The sequence below is a fragment of the Adiantum capillus-veneris genome, chromosome 2 (genome assembly GCF_014529385.1).
Source record: "Adiantum capillus-veneris isolate H3 chromosome 2, ASM1452938v2, whole genome shotgun sequence".
In the NCBI taxonomy this organism is placed as follows: Eukaryota; Viridiplantae; Streptophyta; class Polypodiopsida; order Polypodiales; family Pteridaceae; genus Adiantum; species Adiantum capillus-veneris.
Window position 1 is genome coordinate 166,065,168 of NC_140932.1, and position 22,302 is coordinate 166,087,469.

The 22,302-nt window shown below is 42.8% G+C and overlaps 2 pseudogenes across 1 annotated transcript in view; both read left to right on the top strand.

The window, feature by feature from the left end:
• Positions 1-11,636, top strand: part of LOC147464011 (protein NDH-DEPENDENT CYCLIC ELECTRON FLOW 5-like) — a 59,780-nt pseudogene extending 48,144 nt beyond the window's left edge. Inside the window, exons 3-5 of the transcript XR_015185556.1 lie at positions 11,022-11,172; positions 11,282-11,314; positions 11,388-11,636. The product of XR_015185556.1 is annotated as a protein NDH-DEPENDENT CYCLIC ELECTRON FLOW 5-like (transcript). The remainder of the gene's footprint in view (positions 1-11,021; positions 11,173-11,281; positions 11,315-11,387) is intronic.
• A 9,595-nt stretch (positions 11,637-21,231) lies between these two features.
• Positions 21,232-22,302, top strand: LOC147464012 (uncharacterized; annotated as a pseudogene).

A 22,302-nucleotide genomic window follows, 5' to 3' on the forward strand; every position in this document is an offset into this window, starting at 1 on the left:
TCCCAATGAGGCTCCTAAAGGGACTCAGGAGTCAGCCAACGCAGGGAAAGATAAAGCTTCGGCTGAATCAGAAAAGGGACCATCGAAGAAATGGAAAAGACGTTTTCCTCGCAAGTCTGAAGAGCAAAAGAAGGTCCTGAGGACAGAGAACAAATGCTTTATATGTGAGCAGCCTGGCCACATTGCTTACTATTGTCCTACAAAGAAAAGGCCAGCTGATTCTGATGACAAGGAAGACAGGAAAGGAAAGAAGCCCATGGCCGGTCTAGTGCCAGATATGGTGGGCGACAAGCCAAATTCAGATGCAAGTGAGCTTTGCAGAGCATGGGGAAAGGTCAGGGATCAAACAGTGCTTATCTTCTTTGATCCAGGTGCCAAAGCCAACTTTATTTCCCCAGAATTGGCTTCAAAGTTGGGAATCAGACCTGAAGAGATGGGGTATACAGCAGAGGCAGGTTTGGCATGTCCTGGCCATACAGAGGCTGTGACACCCATCATTGGAAAGTTGCGTCTACATATGTAAAATTCTTCAGCATCTACATAGGACTGGATATGTAGACGCAACTTTCCAATGATGGGTGTCACAGCCTCTGTATGGCCAAGACATGCCAAACCTGCCTCTGCTGTATACCCCATCTCTTCAGGTCTGATTCCCAACTTTGAAGCCAATTCTGGGGAAATAAAGTTGGCTTTGGCACCTGGATCAAAGAAGATAAGCACTGTTTGATCCCTGACCTTTCCCCATGCTCTGCAAAGCTCACTTGCATCTGAATTTGGCTTGTCGCCCACCATATCTGGCACTAGACCGGCCATGGGCTTCTTTCCTTTCCTGTCTTCCTTGTCATCAGAATCAGCTGGCCTTTTCTTTGTAGGACAATTGTAAGCAATGTGGCCAGGCTGCTCACATATAAAGCATCTGTTCTCTGTTCTCAGGACCTTCTTTTGCTCTTCAGACTTGCGAGGAAAACGTCTTTTCCATTTCTTTGCTGGTCCCCCTGCGTTGGCTGACTCCTGAGTCCCTTTAGGAGCCTCATTGGGAACGTGCTTCTTGGCTGAATTTTTCTTGTCTGATCCTGCCTTGACGCCAGTGTTAAATTCACAATCTTCTCCCTTGAGCAAACCATTGCCAGTGTTTGCTACCTCGATGAGCTGCGTCAAAGTAGTGACTTTTGTCTGCGTGCAGTATTTTCTAAATCCTTTGGGTAGGCCACAACAGTATTTTTCAATCTGTTCTGTCAATGGCACAAACCTATAGGAAGTTACTGGAAGTAGAGCTTTCCAAAACTTCCGATTGTAATCATCTAGATTTCTGCAAGTGGCAGCATTTAGCTGGTGCCATTCTGTCATGACATCTGCTTCGAAATCATCAGATAACCATGCTGCTGCAAAAATCTGCTTGAAGTAAATCCATGTGGACGGAGCTTGCCCTTGAAGCAATAAAGTTGTCCACCATTGTCCCGCATTCCCTGTCAAGAAAGTGGCTGCCTTGCGGACCTTTGAAGCCTCTGTAAAGTTTCCCCCTGCATAGGCCTTGTCAAATTGCTGGAGGAATGAAAGAGCCTTCTTCCTGTCATCAAACCCTGTAAAGGTCGTGAATGTCACACCTTTGCCACCTTCTTTGTACGGAGTTGGCCTCTCCAGCGGGGTTAAATTGTCATATGGAAGTGACTGAAACATGGGAACACTATTAGGGTTCATCTGTGTTCCTTGGCCGCTATTAACTTGACCTGGAAATGCCATATTTGGCTGCTGATTTGTAATTCCAGCCATACCAAAATTTGCTTGTGGCATCCCAAATTGGCCTTGAGTGCTCTCAAAACCCTGGTTGCATACCCATGACACTGTACATGGGGTTAGGCATCATCGTTTGAGCACCCCCAAACACTGTTCCTGGCGTGTAAAATTGATTTCCAGGTGCATGACCAGCCATGCTCTGGAATACCGATCCACCTCCAAAATAGCCAGGGTGTACTGAAGGTGGTGGGAAGACCTGTTGCATAGCCTGTAGGTTGCTTCCCTGCCCATTAGAACCAGCTATAGGCTGCTGAAAAGTGGCGGGCTGAACTGGTACAGCTTGAAAGATTGGCATCTCAGCCACCTATTCTTGCACCTTAGGCATAGGTTGTGGAGACTGCATGTTCTCCGTCAAGTGTACAGGTGTTTCCATTGACTCTGCGGTATGAATCACCTGTGCTCGAGCCTTAACAGGCTTTTGAATATGATCCAGTGACCCAACTTGCTGAGACGGAACAGGAGGTTGCAGAAAGGCTAAAAACCTCGGATTCTGCATTACTTGTGTGAACATAGCCACAGCAGTAGCCAACTGGGTCCTGAATATATCGTCATCTGTCTGTGGTGGTCTTGAGGACTCACCCACTTCATGTGTCTGTTGACCCTGTGAAGAGGAAACCTCTTCACTCACATCATCTGGTCTGTCAGCCATAATTGCAATTCCCTGTGTCTGGTCTATGATCCCCTGTGTCTTGAAGCCCAAAACTGACCAAGGCTCACTTCTATGGGAAAAAGTGATTTAATCCCGTCGATGGAACCATGAAACTGGCCTATTCAATCCAAAAAGGGCGGTAGACTTTACTCTAAACCTTGATTTAGCTTTCACCCATTATTAGTCGTCTATTTTACCTGTATTTTTTCAAGACACAACAAAGGGGAGAGGGATACAGGCTGCTAGATTGCACCTGTATGAGTAGACGGACACCAGATTGGCCCCTAACTTAGGCGCCCCTTTCGGTATTTCTTTATTGTTCAAAAGAGGGAATAAACGTTGTGGTTCCCTACAAGCTGCCCCGCACAAACTCGGCTGAATTTCCACTGTTCCAGCCTGATTTCGGCAGCATAACTGTACTAGAACCCTTCACAGTCAGTATTCCCACGCATTGACTGACTTTCCCGAAGCATACGGGCACTTTGCAAAACCTGGCGAGAATCTGCAGCCGCTGAATTCTCTGGTTTCAGCCCTGAAAATGCGCCAGATCACCTGTACAGCGGTCCCCTTGCATCCCCGAACCTCCTGGGGGTATTAGGGTCAGTTTAGGGCCAAAACCCTAAACCTGCAAAAATACACAGCAGGCTGTAATTTACTGTTTCGGGCTCCGTTTCGCGTGCCGGTCGCATCCGTAGCAAGTCCTCGAGCTCCCGCACCTGTAGGGCTACTTGCCCTTTGAATCGGACGAGATTTCTGGCGTGAAACCTCTCCGAATTCACCTGTACCTGCGGGGGGATTAGCCGCTAGCTAATCCAGTACCTGTGCAAGAGGCTCTTGCCTCGGCAATCGCGCATGAACCCACACAACTGTACATTGGTCAAATGAAGAGCCCACTAGAGGGGCATAACATACTGCCAAAGGGGAGAGAGAGGGCAGTGCGTAGCGTGCAGGGCATCACTCCTGGCACCGCACTGTGCATAATAGGGAAAGCAAGCACTCCATAGCTCTTAACCTGTGACAAAACTGAAAATGAGGCTCTTTTCTCTTCAAATTCAGCGCCCCCTTCTCTTGCATGAGGAAAGTGCACCAGAAGGTGCCACTTGGCACATTTATAAGCATTTTCCCGTTTCGGGGTTGCCGTCTAAAAATATCCCAACCGGTTGCCCAGTTGACTTCACGGCAGAGTAAGAAAATGTTCCCCTTGTCATTCCGGAGGTAATGACGTCAACACATTTTCAGGTCCCAAAATAGCAGTTCCCTAAATTTTAGGAGATGCTTCCATTGTATCTTTCTCGGTCATCCGACCCTCTTTGTACACTGCGGCCACATCCAGAACTGAAATGTAGCCTCTGTAGCAAAGGATTCCACTTTGGCTAGTCAATGACCCCACTTTGGCTAACCATAGTCCTTGTCCAACCTTAGTGCTCTCTTGCCCTTAGGCCTGGACTCCCTCTGGACAGTTCCACACTAGCTATGCAATGCAGGGCAGTTAGATTTCCCGAGGGGTGTTTCCAAAAAGTGAAAGTAAATAGATAATAAGAAAGAAATCAACAAAAAGGATAGATAGTAGTCACACGCTGGTGACATATGCCTTGTATCCCTCCTCTCTAGCTGCTCTGATCTTTGCTCATTCTCTGGGTGAAAGAAGATTGAGATCTGTCTGTGGATGTGTCTCCTGGTGTGTAGGCCCTCTCTCTCTCTCTAGTAACCGTGCTCGATGCCACTAAATCTCTAGTACATAGAGTCATATACATCTCTGATCAGCTACTTTTTCGTGTTGCACGAGAGAGAGAGAGAGAGAGAGAGAGAGAGAGAGAGAGAGAGAGAGAGAGAGAGAGAGAGAGAGAGAGTGTGAAGTCGGCAACTCGATAACTCAAGAGACAGATTGATACAATATGTCCAAATAGTGGAACCTCTTTAGATTACCTAACAGAGAAAATCCACAAAACAGTGAAAAAGGTATTAAATGGGCAAAATGCTTGATGCAGACCCTAAATGTGCATAGAATCCCTACCAAGAGAGTGAAAGGGTGGCCAAGCCACAACCTAGCGATCATTGCATGACTCGAGGTAAAGACCCATGAACCAACTATAGTTGAGCTTCAGTGCCGTATCCCCTTGAGGAGCTTTGCCTAGTAGAAAAACTTTGTAATGTGCCGCTACATGGAACAAGAACGTAAATGAACCAAGGGATTGAGGGCACATAAGAAAAGCCCCAAGCAAGAGTGAGAGCATCTGGAAGGTGAACATAAAATTCTAACACCCCTCTTCAACAACATGCTGAGAGAAGTTACTGAAAAAGGTATTAGAGTCCTAACAAAAAAAATACCCCGGTATTTGGGTGCTCTGCATAGGTGGATGGGGAGATAATGCTCCCCTTTCTATGCTGTTATTTTGAATCCGATCCCTTTCGGGGGAAATGACGTAATTCTCCCCAAGCGAAGCCAAATGAGTTACAAGAGCGCCGAAGTGCCATTCCCCCCCGGGGGGGTCAACTTCACCTAAAAAGGGTTGGGAGGTGCAAAAGAAAGACACCACCAACCTCAGCGGACGCCACCTGTGAGCCGACGCCCTTCCAAGCGGGTGTCACGTGACACATCCAACCCTATGTGTCCGTGGACAAGCTATAGCATGATCAGGGTTCAGTCAGTCCAGTCAGTCTAGATTAGAAGTGATCTGGTATTTTTGTGAGTCTATTCGTAGACCGTGCATGCCCAGTCACTTAGTATAGATGTATATCCTCTGGTTGCACACAGCATGATCATCATTATTCCCTTCAGAATCCATCAGATTCAATCAGGGGAATTTTCCAGTGCATTTAGCCTATTTTCCCTATTTTTGGTATTTTTCACTTTTTATTTTTAAGTGACTTTCCAACAAAAGTAGGTAGGGCAATTTTGCTAAGTTAATATATAAGCAAACCCAAGTTAGCACTAAATGGCAGAAGAGGCAGCAGGAGCACCGCTCAACAGGCACGTTCTCAGCAGGACCCCAAAGGCTTCTAGCATTTTTGCTCCACAGCATCTTGGCTAGCGTTTTTGGACAAGACACCGCAGATCAGCCAGCGTTTTGCATTTGCAGAGCCACGGCGACAAGACCACAGCAGATCATCCTAGCGTTTTTGCATCTGCAGAATCCCTGCGACAGAAACTCCATTTTCAGCCCTAGCGTTTTTGCATCTACCAGCAACCTTAGCGTTTTGCAGATCTATCGCGACATAGAGTCAGAATTCAGCAGATAGAAGATTTGCAGATTTCAGCCCATAGCGTTTTTGGACAGCAGTAGAAAGATTGCAGATTTCAGCCCTTAGGTCGACTTTGTCATCACCGTCGTCATCGTCGACATAGCCTAGACTTGCATCAGTCACATGCATACCATTTGTACCAGATTGTGCAATCAATAAGTAGACCAGACCACTCTCGCCGATGAGAGTGGGGCCTTCGGAGGAGGGTTTTACAACGTCTCTTGTGTCGTATCTCTTTTCTCTCTCTATCTCTCAGTCTCATACACTTGCACGCACAGTGTCCATTCACTTTGTTGTGATCATAGCATTCTCTCACTAAGAACGGAAAGCTCTACCTTCCATAAGAACAAAAGGAATCTTGAGCACAGTTCGGAGCACTCATCTTGAGCAAAGCGCAAACAATCATTCCGCTGCACCTAACATTGGTATCAGAGCTTTGGCAGTGTTCTGTATCACTCAAGGAAAGAACCACAAGAACCACATAATTTATTTTTATTTTTTTGCTTGTTGAGGTCGCACGAACCCAGGTTCGCTTGGGCGTGTCGATTCCTAATCGTGTTTTGTTGAAGAGTGACAGGAATCCCAAGAAAGAAGGGCTTGTCCAGCCTCCCCTTGTGTTTCTTTTCACTCATTGAGAGCGGACCGTGCACTTAGCGGCCGGCCAATCGACGTGAGGTGGGAAAAAGCAACCTTGGTGTGAGCGCAAGGCCGCCAAGGGGTGCGCCCGCAGAAAGGAGTAGAACTCGGGTGAAGAGAAGATCCTTCTCAAACGTGATTTTCAAGCGAAAGAAAACCTCAAGAATCCCAAGAACCCAAGTTCCTCGTGAACTTAAGAACCTCAAGACCCCAAGAACCCACGACTTCAGAATGATTGTCACTCGAAGCGGAATGGATACTTCGCTTGGAGGTGATGAGCATGAGAGAGGCGAAGAAGAATTTTCCCCACCAAGAGGTTTTTTTGACCCTTCCCCATCTACGACACCGATTGCACTAACTCCAATGGAGGAGTTGGAGCTGTTGTTTATGGAACGGAATTTACAATGCAAAGCAAGAAATGCCGCAAGAATGGCAGCCATAGAGCGTGAGCGCGAGCAAGCACGCTTGGAAGCCAAAGAACGACAAGCCAAATTTGATCATGAAGGCAAAGAAAGAAAAGCAGAAATGGAACGCAGACACGCAGAAAGAAAAGCAGAAATGGAACGTAGACACGCAGAAGACGAAGCAGAAAGACAAGCAGCGAACAAAGCAAAACAAGCAGAATTTGATCGCGTGATCAAAGCAAGGAGGGAAGAGTTCTTGCGACTCTTTTCTCAAGTTTAGGCACAGATGCAAGAGAATCAGGAAAAGGAGACTCTCTCAGTCTCTTCTTCTCCAAAGCATGATAGACATGATTTGCATGATGATTTGAATGCCCATGATTTGCATGATGATTTGAATGATAAAGATGTGATTTCTCACAAGCATGATGAGTTGCATGAAGATGATGTGATTGTTCACAAGGATGATGTGTTTGTGGATGCTTTTTCTAGCGAAGCTAACCTCGTTGTAGATTTGATCAATCACGAAGAACCGATCTTGGCTTTCGAGTCGAGGTGCAAAGAACCCCCACAGGAGGATTCGATCATTCAGGAAGAACTGATCTTGGCTCCCGAGCCTAGGTCCAAAGAACCATCATAGGAAGTATTTTGTGTTCGCATGATTGATACGCACGCATTGTTCGAATGTTTCATTCATGATCGTTTCCTGTATTTTAGTCAACGTCCTTATGTGATCCCTTTTCCTAGGCATGACATATTGTATGTTGAGCACGTTTCGCTCATGAATGAGCACGAATGTATGCGGATTTTTCATGAAAAGCTGACTTCATTTTAAGCCCTAGCGTTTTTGCATCTGCCAGCAACCTCAGCGTTTTGCAGATCTATCGCGACAGAATCAGCCCTAGGATCAGCGTTTTCATTTTTCAGCGCGTCGTCGTCGCATCGTCGCCATCAACATTGTCACCGACATAGAGTCAGAATTCAGCAAATAGAAGATTTGCAGATTTCAGCCCATAGCGTTTTTGGACAGTAGTAGAAAGATTGCAGATTTCAGCCCTTAGGTCGATTTTGTCATCACCGTCGTCATCGTCGACATAGCCTAGACTTGCATCAGTCACATGCATACCATTTGTACCAGATTGTGCAATCAATAAGTAGACCACTCGCCGACGAGAGTGGGGCCTTTGGAGGAGGGTTTTATGTCTTTGGTGTCATATCTCTCTTCTCTCTCTATCTCTCAGTCTCATACATTTGTATGCACAGTGTCCATTCACTTTGTTGTGATCATAGCATTCTCTCACTAAGAACGGAAGGCTCTACCTTCCATAAGAACAAAAGGAACCTTGAGCACAATTCGGAGCACTCATCTTGAGCAAAGCGCAAACAATCATTCCGCTGCACCTAACAACGGGTATGGCATTTCCTAGGGGAAAACCGTCGGGTTTCAAAAGCAGTTTAGTGAGGTGAGCGATAAGTTACCTGGAGGAGGCAACTCCAAAGGGAAGACCAAAGCAAGTCTCGCAGTACCTGGGCCTCTGAACAGAGGTACTTGGTTGTTGTCACGCCCAAATCAAGTTGGCGAAATGGGTCTCTCAAGGGATTAGTCATGGCCCTAAGAGTGTAGATAATTCTGGCCTCTCGTAGTCCAGAGGAAACTAGTGACAAAAGTGTCTACCTTTGGTTTCCGGGTGCATAGTCCTGGTCGTTCTTCTTCTATATTTTTTTGGTGTATGAGGGGAGCGGTCGGGCATGCCCTACCCGACTCCGAAAACAAAACAAAAAAGTCCTAACAAATCTAGAGAACCAAAATGAGCGCCAAGCTAGAAAGGACCCGGTGCTCAAAAACGACCGACCGTCCAACACCAAGTGAAGATGACCGTAGTGGAGGTTGAAGCTGAAAATAACGGCCAAATAGCAAAATAAATTGCGGAAGTAGATAATGGAAGTGCAAAAGATGAGCGTATCATACCCATTGGCTACTTATGAAGCCGGCGGAGAGAGGTGGAGAAGAGCTACCACCCTTTGAAGCATAACACTCCAACCAAATGAGAAAGGTTGCCTAGGTTGAGAAGAAACCGGCAACACTCCAAGTCAAAAGGAACTGACATAGGAGGTGCTAAAGGGGCAAATGAAGAGGCTAAAGGGCAGTGCTAGCGCTAAGATCTCGGCCTAGGCATTGGGAGCGGCAAGGTTAGAAGTTATCCTAGTTCGAGGTGAGCCATCACAATCTGCTTCTTTTGACGACCATGCCATCTCCAATAACATCTACCACTTTATGTCCATGTCTTCTACAATAGCTAAATGTACCATTAGGTCGATTTTCATGGGTAGTAGTTTGGGGTGTCGTTTTTATTGGCAATGGAGAGGATTCGTAAACCCCAAGTCATAGACCAAGATGAAGGTAAAAGCATCCAAGTATTCCAGCAATAAGAAGGGATCCAACTCAATTGTTAGTTAGAGGAAGATACATGAGGAGATTCAGCAACAAATGCAACAGCAGATGATGCATATGTGCACATGCAAACATGCAGGCTTTGTGGACAGGAATACAACGTTTTTTGATATGGCGATCAAGAGTTACCTTGCGACATCTCCCTGTGCTTCTGGGCCTTACGGTGCAGGTAGAGGTGCATATGGACCATATGACACTGGTGTTGGTGCTCTTTGGACCATATGGCATGGGTAGAGTGGTTCTGGGCCTTACAACACAGGGATGTTTGGTGCCGATGGAGCAGGGATGCCAAGACCCATGGGAGGGATGTATGGAGGTATGTCAAGATGCATGGATACCCTTATGGATATCCCACATGAGGGATTAGGGAGTACTAGGATGCATAAGGAGTTATGTCTCCAACCTTTGGGGCTACTTTTGCCACTGAACCTTGAAGTCGACCTTCTTTTGAGACCGAACATGTACAATTAGTTGACGGTTTGGGGGACAGAAAGATTTCAAGGAAGGAGGCCAGAACGTAAAGTTGGATACTTTTTTAGGACTTTTGAGATGAAACGAAAGCTTTGGCACAGCTTTCTCAGGAGGCAACTTCAGGGAAGCTTCCAAAATCAGAAACGCTACCTCTTTCCGAAGGGGAATGGGCGGCAGTGGTGGCTGACTTTATTGCTTCATGGACATGCACCAGGTACTTGGGTGGGATTCAAACAGTTGTTTGCGTCAGCCTGCCCTATGGTTGGCACCTGCTTATGAGGCACATACTCTCACAGTTTGGAAGCGCCCAGGGATGAAGAAGACCGACGCTCTTTTATTGTACAACCAGAGGTTTTGGAGTTCTTTTCTTCCCCTCGCTTCATTTTAGATGGTCTCTCTCGAGATGGAGCTATACTGTTGCGGTCTGCTTCTGGAGTCGGAAAGGTATTGCTTGAAGTAGAAGGTCGCGAGCATACAAGGGATGATGGCCCATGCACAGGACGGCTATGCTTTGCTCATGGGATCATTGGCTTTTGTAGATGAGGAGTAAGGAGAAGCCGTTGGATAGAGTTGAGGAAGTGTAGGAAGAAGGTGAAGAAGTTCCTTGTTTGACATCAGAAGAGAAGGCAGAGTGGGATCAGTAAGTGGTGAAAGTGCTACACTTGTAGAGAGACCAATCATATTGCAGCGAAGTGCTTGATAAAGGAAGAAAGTCCAGTGGACAAGGTGGAGACAGCGAAGGCAGTAGAGGAGAGACAAGAAGAGAAGGGTTAGACTAAAGGAGGATTGATCTCAGATTTTAAGGGGATACCACAGGATAAAGAGGACGAGAGTACTGAGCTCTTCCAAGCGTAGGGCAAAGTACGAGATCAAGAGGCTCTGATTTTCTTTGACAACAGGGCCAAGGCTTCATCAGAAACGGGACAGAGGCTAACTTCATTTCATCAGTGATAATAATGTATGTGTTTGTGGGCGTTTGCATGCTCCTTTATATAATATATACATCTGAGGCTTACATGGCAGAAACCTTAGTAAAAGTCTGTGTCATGATGATGGCATATAAAAACCCCTTTTATGCTGTGGTTCTAAAGTTGTGTCTAGCTGATAAGGAAAGAGACAACAGCTTGCAATGCAAAGCAAGGCAATCATTGGTTGCTGCAGCTTGTGAAGGGGTAGCAAAAATTTTCTCTCTTAACAAAAGCCTCAGGCAGGCCAGCAAGTAGTGTCTCTGGAGAATTGAAAGATATCAATATGGAGAGCTGTCTCTGAGCTGCTTTGCTTTAAGGTTTCTTTCCTTTGTTTGGTTCTGCGTTTCTAAAGAAATGCCTGTTATGAATGAATAAGGCCCATGTCCCAGCTGTTTACAATTTTGCAGGGTTTGCGAAGGTCCTTACTCTTTGAAAATCGTGGGTTTGAGAACCTGGTGGTGTCCAGTCCAGTCACGGATGGAGACAAGCCCTTCATATCAGTCGCTTACAGCACAGTTCTTTCTCCAATAACATTAGATAAGGGAGAGTCTTGGAGAGGTGCGCAGATTCTGCTTCCAGATGTGAATTAAGGAAGCTGTGAGCTTCGATACAATGCTGTAGAATGAGTTTGATGATCGGCTGGTTATCCAAACTAGCCTGACTTCAGGGGCCCTCACCAAGCCGAGTTTCACTTTACAAGGTGGCTTCACTGGTTTTGGTCGACTTTTTCTTTGCTTTTTGATATAGTTTCTAACATTGTCATGTTGATGCAGGTTTCTTCACATGTATAGTGTCGTATCGATCCAGATTTAAGGCTGTGATACCATGACGACGCCCCATTATCATGCACCTGCCGCATTTTCATAAAAAAAGCAGCCCTTTCTCTCAGCAGTCCTATGAGCACTTAATATCAGTCTACTCTTGTAAGTAATCAAAGTGAGAGTATGCGGGAAAAGAGCTGATTGTAGAGAAACCGATGAGAATTTCTCTTATCTCAACAATGCACCTTGTTGTTTGTGCAATCAATCAATCTCTCTCTCTCTCTCTCTCTCTCCCCCCCATCGCCTACAGTACTTGTGCAAGCCCTGCATCTTATAGGTTTACAATAGATGGCTTCTAAGTTTCATATCTGCTACATTGAAGGACAAAATACGTTAATGTCTTCCAAAGTTCTCGGCCTAATAGCGCTACTGGCACATGCCAATAAACCATTCAGCTCAGCTATGGAAAATGTAGCTTGCAGTGCCAATTCGTTTCAAAGAATTACAGCTTTGTGTCACAACTATGCTTACTTTTGTGAGAGCAATCAGCTAAGGGAGCGTGCTTGCTTCGAGTGGTGAATGCAAGGCTCAAGCGCTCTGATAAATTTGTGTGTGTGTGTGTGTGTGTGTACATTTCTCCTCTTGGCCCTTAAAGAAATTGTACCTAAAGGAGTGCGGATGGTGAAAAACTGGCTTGAATGTGTGTGTGTGTGTGAGAGAGAGAGAGAGACTTTCCTTGTACATCTTTTTGGTGGGTTTTCCTCTCTTTGTGGTTTCCCACAGAAAGTTAAATCAAATTGATTTACAAAAAAGTGTGTGTGTGTGTGTGTGTGTGTGTGTGAGAGAGAGAGAGAGAGAGAGAGAGAGAGAGAGAGAGACTGACACATGTATTGCCATGAGCACTTACTAAAGATTACCATAGTTTGATTCGCCATAGGTGTCCAGTTTGGATGCAAATAATGGGATCTTCACGCACATGGAAACACTTCCTACCTCTTTGGTTGTTCATTTAGGATAAGTGATATGTCCCCCCAACTTGGGCACTAATTCCAATAGATTTTGTGTGCTTTGGGATGCAAATAAGTCCACATCTACAAGAATCACGGTCAATTCTAGTGATCCAGTGGTAGGAAGAGACTCACGGTCAATTCTAGTGATCCAGTGGTAGGAAGAGACTCCTTGAATCATTAAATTATCCTCCAATTACTAAACAAGGAAACTCTTTTGAGCAAGATTGGCACTCTCTCTTGTAGATGACAAGGATAGTTCCATGACATCCAAGGTAAAGCTCAGACGGTGATTCATACATATGTAAATTGTCTTTCAAAGAAAGTGTAGAGGGCATCGTCATTCTTACATTGCTTGGAAGAGAGCTCGTCATCTAAAGAATTTCAAGGATGGAGGAAGGCAAATACCCTTTTTCTCCCATGATAGGACCTTTGGTGACATTGGCAAGGTCCTCAATTTTATGCCACTTTAATTATGCTTTTGAAGATGAAGACTTTTGAGAGACCATAAAGCTTCAATGTGTCTCTGCGTGCCTCCAAAAGTTGTATCATCAATGGCTAGCCTTCGGTCTAAAGAAGCTTCAAAAACATGGAAAACGAGAACCCAGCATGCAAAGTTCCCGCATTAGTGTGGTAATGTCCTCATCCACCTTGAGAGAGATGCTTCCCAATTGAGTCATCAAACTCTAAATATAATTAGTATGAGATGCTAGAGGAATTTGATGCTCTTTCAAGCTTGGAGAACTCAATTCTAGTCTTATATAGAAGAGTCATAAATATAGTTTCTTTTGGAGGGGTAGCCCTCAATTGGTGTTAGGTCCTCTCTCTCTCTCTCTCTCTCTCACACACACACACACACACACACACACACACACACACACACAAATTTTGACTCATGAACCATCAAATAAATAAATGATAAGTTATTGAATACTAAAGAAAATGTGAATGAAGTAAACACGCTAGAAACAAAAATTGAATCTAGGAAAATTAAATTTTTGAATGACATGTGGCTCTATCAAAATGGTTTCACTGTTGCTCTTAAACAAAGTTAAAGCATAAATAAACTTGACATTTGATTCTCTTTTTCTCCCACAATTGAGATCGTCAAGTTGACTTGCTTGTAGTATTTTAAAGTAATTAATTTCTTGGATTTTAAGCACTGTACATTTCAAAATTTGTTACCTTTTCTATTTTCAAGTTAATGATAAGAAAATTTTATTTTAGTAAGAGTTTATTTTTTTCTAAGTTTCCATGCTACGTTATTTTGCATTTTTTGAGATATGTTTCTTTTTTTGGTTTGATAAACTACCATTCCAAGCTAATTCAACCACATGATTCCTATGACTATGAATGTAAATTGTAGTTATCTTCGATACTATGAATTGTGGCTTTTTTAGTCATCTTAGTGCTTCTAATTGTTCATTGTACACCATGCAATTTATAAGTTACTATTCTAGAATCAAAGCATCCATGAAAGATTCAATCTGATCTCCCCTTTATATCAGATAAGAATCAAAATTGAAAATTGGTATTTTTATACGATACTTTTTAGGACTTGTAATTATTTAAAATGGGTGAATAGATATATTTATTAATTAAATTTTGAAGATAGAATATACCTTAAAATTTATCTTTGGGTAAGCCTTAAATTATCAAGCTATGACTTCATTGTAATCTTTCTGAAAGAGGAAGACTCTATAAGATATAGTTGTTTTTCATCATGTAGAGCTTTAATATCAGGGTATCATTTCCACAAATTTGTACTAGATCAAGTGGGTTAATGGGAAAGGATTGTATCTATTTTATTTGTGTATGTATCAAATTGGGTAAGGTTTCTTGAAAGAGTGCACCCATCGTGTAAATTAAGCATGATTCAAAGGTATTAATAATCTCTTGAACATATGTGATATAGGCTAATTTAAGGAGTGATTTTTATGTTGAGAGAATTTACAAGGTAGCCTTCATACCTAATGCTTAATTAAACTAGGCCATCTCCATTGTCTCCTTTGTCTCAACCCTTTCCTAGATCCCTTGGTGAATCAAAGTCACCTTAAAAGCATACTTACATTTGGTATGTCTACACCTAGCTCTAATGTGGCTATGGCGTTATCTCCGGAGGTTCATCATTCAATACCCCTTATATAATGTGCGTTCATGGGGTATTAAAATAATCTCTCTTTTAATATGTTTGAATGAATAAAATGATTTTTTTATTTTAGATTTTTTTAAAATTAAAATAAAATCCCATTATTTTAATGTATCTCTGTTAAATTACCTGAATTTTTTACATTTCAAAGCCCCTCCTTTCAAACTCCATTATACATTAACATAGACTTACATAAAACCCTCCCCTCCAGGACGTTATTTTCTTTGTTGAAAAAAATATTTATGGATAACTATCAAGTACTTTCTTGGATGAACTTGGATAGAAGCTTTGTATGGTCTTGCGGTTTCACTTAACAATAGGTTCTCTATAGACATTATGTTTATATGCAATCTTGGTAACACAACATATACTTTGACACATGTAAAAAAAGAGAGTGCGTTTGTGAATTCTACCAAAAACTTTCAAGCCAACATTATGATATTCTACTCCCATATAATACAATTCATTCACATGACTATTTGGGTTAATGTCCAAAGTTATTATTATTAAAATAGTTTGTATGGAACATCACCAAATTATCTTCTCTAATACTATAGGAGTATGACCATATCTAAGAGAAAATTTTGGTCTCTTCATGGTCTTGAATGTCTTTGATGCACAAGAGTATTTCGTATCATTGGATACTAAATTTTTGTATGATAATGCCCACATATGCTTTAGTCCCGTATGATCATATCCAAGAGAAATTTTGGTCTTGTCTTGAATGTCTTTGATGCACAAGAGTATTCGTATCATTCGATACTAAATTTTTGTATGATAATGTCCACATATGCTTTAGTCCTTAGGGATTGGCGATACTATTGGTGCGAAGGAGGTTGCTCACTCTCTCTTGTAACGTCATGACTCCACATTGATGATTGTTGAGTTGAGTGCAAGCATGGTGACAGCAGGGCATCATCTTCTTCTTTAACTTGAAGCAAATGTCATGTCTATGCAATTTGCCTTCAAGTAAGATAAGGAAGCGAGCACCATGGACACCCTTTCCAAGTTCACGTGTATGGGTGTGCATGCGAGAGGGAAGCCATGGGATCAGCTTCCCTCTATTGGGATGTAAAAGAAGCTCCCTTTTTGGACCTATTGTTAGAGTGCATGGACCTTACCAAGTTTTTATAGAATTTGAAAAACCTAACTAAATTTTGCAGATACTAGGGTGAGAAAGTCTTAAGAGTAGGTTGATAATTAGGATTCTATCTGGGACGGGAACAAGAGTGGCACTAGCGAAGCAGGAGAGGTCGTGCATGGGAACCGACGCAAATTCGGAGGCAGAAACTGTGGCTTTAGTTTGAGAAGAGTGGGAGTAGGGATTGAGCGTATAATTAATTAATGAACGCTCGGGTAGACCCAGTATGTTCTTGCAATACATGATACATCATTGTAGTTTCCTCACCTAGTATACTGAATTGGCTCAAGACTCAAGTGGACAACCTTGACACTAAGTGGGACCGTGCATTTATTAGGGGGGGTTAAGGGATCGACAAGCGGAAAGTGAAGGACGACCTCGAGGCACACTAAACCTGGCGAGCGCAAAAATCAAGGCGGCATGGAAACTCCACTACCCTCTCACGACCCAAATTTGAACCATGACTCGCGCATCGGGTTTTGTGTCACAAGGCTGACCAACTCACCCACGTGCACGTTGTGTAACCCCTCACGTTTTTTATGAGGTTATATTGTGAGTTAACGCAGGCTACCAAGGTTTTTGAGGTTTAATTCGTGTCCGAGTTTAGATTTTAAATAGTTTGTGTGGTTGCAATCACCTTGGCTTTCGTGCGTGAACTTCCCCATTGTGGATCCCTTTACCGCTCCTTAATAAATGTGGGTGTTACTTAGTGCTGACGGCATGACAATAAACATGCTAGCTTGAATGTACTCTTTGATTTTTGTGCAAATTAATCATTTATGCACAATAGCTTTCATAACTGCATTTAATGTAATGTAATTTGGAGAGTGTTTGAATATAACCACAAACCCACTTAGGGGTGAGGTTGTTTCCTAAAACTTGTAAAGATATCCTCACATAATTATTAATTTGTGTTATGTTCTATACCAAAATAAAAAACTTGCACTAATATATAATTAATTTGTGGATTTAAGTTTTCACAGATTTGAAATGTTGTAAACACACTAAAAATAGTAAATACATGTGAATGAATATAGTAAAAATAATAAATACATTAGAATAAAATTCCCAAGCAAAGATTTTCTCATGGCCAAGGTCTAATGTATGTGATTTGATAGATTTAGTGTTGGTAGGGTGCCTCATGTGCTCGGGCAATTAAACTCAGAGTATTAACCTATTTAATGCCGTTAAATTTAGAGTTGTCAAACTCAGAGTATTAACCTATTTAATGCCGTTAAATTTTTTTGCATGCTTTATGCTTGTGCATGGTTGAAAAACTAATTGTCCACCAACTAGCATAAAAAAGCATTGATCTTGACATCCTCATTGTATAATGCCTCGATGCAGTGTTCGGGAAAAATGTGTCTCAGCTTAATATCGTGCCATTTTCAATTTCAATAATGCCGGTTGATGGCAAGGGAAAAGGAAAAATTCTGGCCCAAAATAGAGAAAAATAGTGTAAAATAAAACCCCAAAAAATACACACTAATTTTCTAAAACTTCATCTTGGCAAACTCAAGGGAAGGAAATTTGTGTTTGAAATTTGATTTTTCCCGAATTCATTTTTCCCGAACACTGCTTCAATATGGATTGAATGCTACAACTTACACATTCAACATTGCACACGATGCTTCTGACTACAATCAAACATGAAAATGCCTCTGTACAAGGAGGCATCAAAATAGTAAAACATTGTAGTCTTGTCTCTAATGTAGATTGAACTCTGCAACTTGGCACCTCATTGTACACGTTGTACATGATGCCTTGACTCCAATAAACTCAGTTTAGCTTCACATAAGCCTTTTCTGTTGTTTGTGGACTAGAAGCTAAAAAAATGTTATGTCTTTGCTTCCTAATAAATTTGAGAACGTCCTAGTAGTATTTTGTGAGCGATCAATTAATAAGTTTCAACTACAACTAGATAAATTAGTGAGCTTCAATTACATCCATGATGGCCAGTAAATGTCTAGGCGATGGCAAATGGCACTAGAGATTTGGGGTGTGTGACCCTCATGAGAAGTTTTGGACAAATTCTCGCAATAATTCCTACAATGTGACTTACCTCAACATCATGAGCTTCGGTGAGGGATCGAGGGATCAGGCACTGCATACCTAGCTTAATACGATTGGGGACAGGGGACAGGGGACCGTTGGCCCTGTTTGGGGGGGGGGGGGGGGCCCCGACCTCCCGACCTCCTACCCCCAATCGTACCTAGCTAGGTATGCAGTGCCTCTCGAGCAGAAGCTCATGACGTTGTGCATTGTATGAAAAACATTGTAAAAGACTCCGTTTTCCTACATATGAAAATTTATGAATCTTCTTGATCTTCTTGTGCCTTGGTTTGGGAAGGTTGTCATACATCATTTAACTAATCATTGTCCCCTAATACCCTAATTGGTCATACCCACAGCTAGGAAACAACTGAAGTAGGAGAGTTGTTCTTCCGTAATTATATCACAAGAAGATTTAAATATTTTCTCATGTAGGAAAACGGTCTTTCTCACTGTTTTTCATACAATGCATAACATCATGAGCTTTTGCTCAAGAGGCACCGCATACATACCCTCGTCACTATATGGCACGGTTCTAGGCCAGAGGGGATCTAGGGCCCAAGTTTGAGGACGTGAGGTGGCTTTAATCTCGGCCGTCGGATCACGCAGTGAACTGGGGGTGAACTAGGGGTGAACTCGGGGCAAAAATGGCGCCCCAAGTTCACTCCTAGTTCACCCCCGCCTAGTTCACCCCTAGTTCACCTACCTCGCGGGGCGTGGGTCGAACCTCGAACGTCTCGGTTGTCACACAAATGCTCTATCACCACGCTAGCGCGCGTCGATGTCCATGTTGGCATGACACATGATCACACCCTAGTTTAAGCACCCCTAGTTCACCCACCCCTAGCTTATCCGCCCCTAGTTCACCCTCAGTTCACCCCTAGTTCACCCCTAGTTCACTTTATGATCAGACGGCGGAGATTAAAGCTGCCTCGCGCCTTCAAATTTGAGCCCTAGATCATAAAGCTTCAATGTGTCTCTGCGTGCCTCCAAAAGTTGTATCATCAATGGCTAGCCTTCGGTCTAAAGAAGCTTCAAAAACATGGAAAACGAGAACCCAGCATGCAAAGTTCCCGCATTAGTGTGGTAATGTCCTCATCCACCTTGAGAGAGATACTTCCCAATTGAGTCATCAAACTCTAAATATAATTAGTATGAGATGCTAGAGGAATTTGATGCTCTTTCAAGCTTGGAGAACTCAATTCTAGTCTTATATAGAAGAGTCATAAATATAGTTTCTTTTGGAGGGGTAGCCCTCAATTGGTGTTAGGTTCTCTCTCTCTCTCTCTCTCTCTTATCAATACATGCATGCAGATGTGATTCATCTAGAAATTGTTATGTAAATCTTGCATGTCGCTAGATCGTGAATGGGTGCCACAAGAGTTCACCAAAGGTGCTTGGGTATACATGCAACCATTTATGATAGTCCCTACCATGTCAACTAGTGGAAATTTAAACCACCATTAGAGGGGAGGCTTCATGGTTCCAAGAATTTCAAGGACAAGGGGATTGTAGCTATTGTTTTCTCAATCTCAAAAGGATGCATTGCAACAACCTACTCGAAAGGCATTTCCACCACATTGAATACCTTCCTGGCAATGAGGGGTTTCTTTTGGTGTCACAAGGGTCTTTCATACCTACAATTGTGTTTCTACTTGCTTGTGTAGTCATTTTTTTCATCTAGATTGGTGAAAGAGCAACCACTTCATAGCCTTGAGAACATTCAAAGCACTACATACAGATTTTAGAGCGAAAGTTTTCTTTCACTCACCCGCATATGTCATCCCCACTACTACATATAATTATGGTAGACTTGAACCTATCCAAGTCTTGTCTTTGTTAAGTGTGGAGTGGCATGAGCCAGAATTGCAGTCGGTAGCATCTTTGAAGCAAAAGATGGTATGAGATGTCCAAAGCTCCTTGAAATATGATAAGAGCTTCTTGATTTGTAGCCTTGACTTGGTGCTTTCCTATTCATTGTTTTGTGCATGTGCTTAAAAAACTTGCTTCTTTTGAAACTACCACAACGTTTATGTGCAAGAATGTGCACTACAAGGACTCAAGGAGGCTATGAGACTACAAGGACTCAAGGAGGCTATGAGGAGAGAAGAGGCTAGCCCTTTTTTGGAAAGAGGGACGTTATAAAAGGTAGCCACCTACCTCTTTTTCATTTTTCACCTACACTTCTTTTGAGCTCATTTAGTGCTTGCTTTTACACTCTGAACATGGCCACATCCGTAGCCTTTGCAAGCGTCTCTCCACTCACACCCACCCCTCTATCACAATGCACCCTCTTCCTAAACACATTGAGAATGGTGTGTGTGTGTGTGTGTGGGGGGGGGGGGGGGGGGGGTTAGTGTATGGGTGGTAATGCTTTCTTCACTTGTGTCCCTGAACTTGGCTCTATCATTGACCTCAAGAGCAACAAATTTCTCAAAATTGTGGCATGCACGGAGGAGCACATCTTCAAGTATGTGGTAGCTATTCCACCACACACAAGGATTTGGGTGTCATAGAATTTTTAAGTTTTATTCACCAAGGATATTGCCCATATTCAAAGAGAATAACTTGCTTTCAAGAAATTTCTGGTGAGATGGGTACTTCTTTGATGAGCGGATTCAAGTGGTGGTAGCATTGAAGAAGCATGAAGACATATTGGGGCCATGAAGAACCTCTTACAACATGTCTGGCGACGAGAGATTTTGGTGTTAAGCCATGTCCCCCCCTCCCCCCCCCCAAAAAAAAAAAAAACCATCTCACACCAAGACTAACATGAATGCCTAACTGTGTGAGTTTTGGAAAATGAAATTGCACTATAAACGGGCACTAATCGTTTACATCATGTAAGGGTACAAAACATAGGGCGGTCAATCACAAAGAAGATGCAACTTATAATTGCTCAAACCCTTGCCTCGATCTACATGCCATATTTGTCCCCTCAGGCTGGATAGTCACTCTCTTGGCATGGATGGACAAAAATTTAGTATCCTCTAGTAGACCTATAGGTGTGCGTTAGTAGGTTACTATGCAGCATCTAAATTAATGGCTTGTATGCAATCTTCTATGTCATAGCTATGCAACAAATGGAGCTTGATGCCTCTCCATGATCCAATGTTCTTACTTCCTTCGCAATGTTAGACAATCACGCACTCTCCATGGCGAACTAACAAGCAAACCCCATGTGGTATCTAGTTGAATGCCTCCTTTAAAATATTTGGACTACACAACACCCCCATCATGATGGGTATTTTTAAAATGCACCCTGTAGCTCGGCAATGGGAGTTCTCCATGCCCTAGGTGCTGAAATTTTTGAGTGATCCATATTTTTCAATAAAAAATGCTCGATGCACAAATAAGATACAATGTGACCATAATCAAGAAATGAATAATACTTTTAAAGCATGTAATGTGTGTTGTTACTCACCATGTAAAGTGTGATGTTGCTCTCCTCCCAAGATAGAGTGAATGCCTTTCTGAACTCCATGAGCACTGGAAATATTGTTTATAATGCTCCTTTGTGGTGCTAATAAGAAAGCCATCTTTTTGTCAAGGGTTGGCCATAATTGCTTGTGTTGGTTTGCAAGCTTGGCATTTGCAAAGCTTCCTAAGCACTTCATTAAAAGTTTGCTCACTAGCATTTATGTTGTTCTTCCTCCTAAAAGCTAAAAGTAAGCATTCAGATTCAGCCTTCTTTGGGCTTTCTGACCCTCGTGACAGAGGGAGGATCAAACATTTGTAAAACGAGCTTGGAGCATGAGGCTAAGATGAAAGAAGAGGAACAACACAGAAGTAGTGGTGATGGTAGACATGATAGCAAAAGTGAATGTGATAGTCAACACGATGGCAAAAATCACAGAAGAGATAATGATGAAGATTACAGTAGACATGATCAACATGAAAATGGAGATCGCGATGGACATGATCTAGATGAGATAAGGTACGAAAGACAAAGAGACCATGATAGAGAGGATGAATAAAGAAGGGATCATAGCCACCAGGATGGTGATCGAAGGACTCAAGAGATCATGATGATCGCAAGGATAGATACAAGCAATGACAATGATGATAAACGCAGCGACCGGATCATGAGGGATCAAGATGATAGAAACCCTAGCTCTTCAAAAGGGCATCAACCACAAGAACTTAAGCTATGCAATGTTTACTGAGGTAGGGTTTCAAATGTCATGGAATACGGCTACTTTATGTAGCTTCTAGGCTTTTGTGATCAAAAGGAATGGATTGTGCATGTGTTGCAAATTACCACAAATATGATCAAGAGGTATGGGTTAAGGTTGTTTCCATGATGGGAATAAAATTAGCCCTTCCATGAGGGAGGTGCACCAAAAGATAGGGCAAGATATTCTAATGATGAAAAGAAGCTCTTTGGATGAGGAATCTAATCCCTCTTGTATGATTCAGCCTTCAACATGATCAAAGGGCTTTTTGGGATTATCATCACAGATTAGAATGAAAATGGCCCTTCTAGGCAACCACTAAAGAGAACGAGTTTTGCTTGAGAGATGAGAAGCTAAGCAACTACTAGTGTCAGGGGTCTTGGATGTGAGGTATTACCCCAGT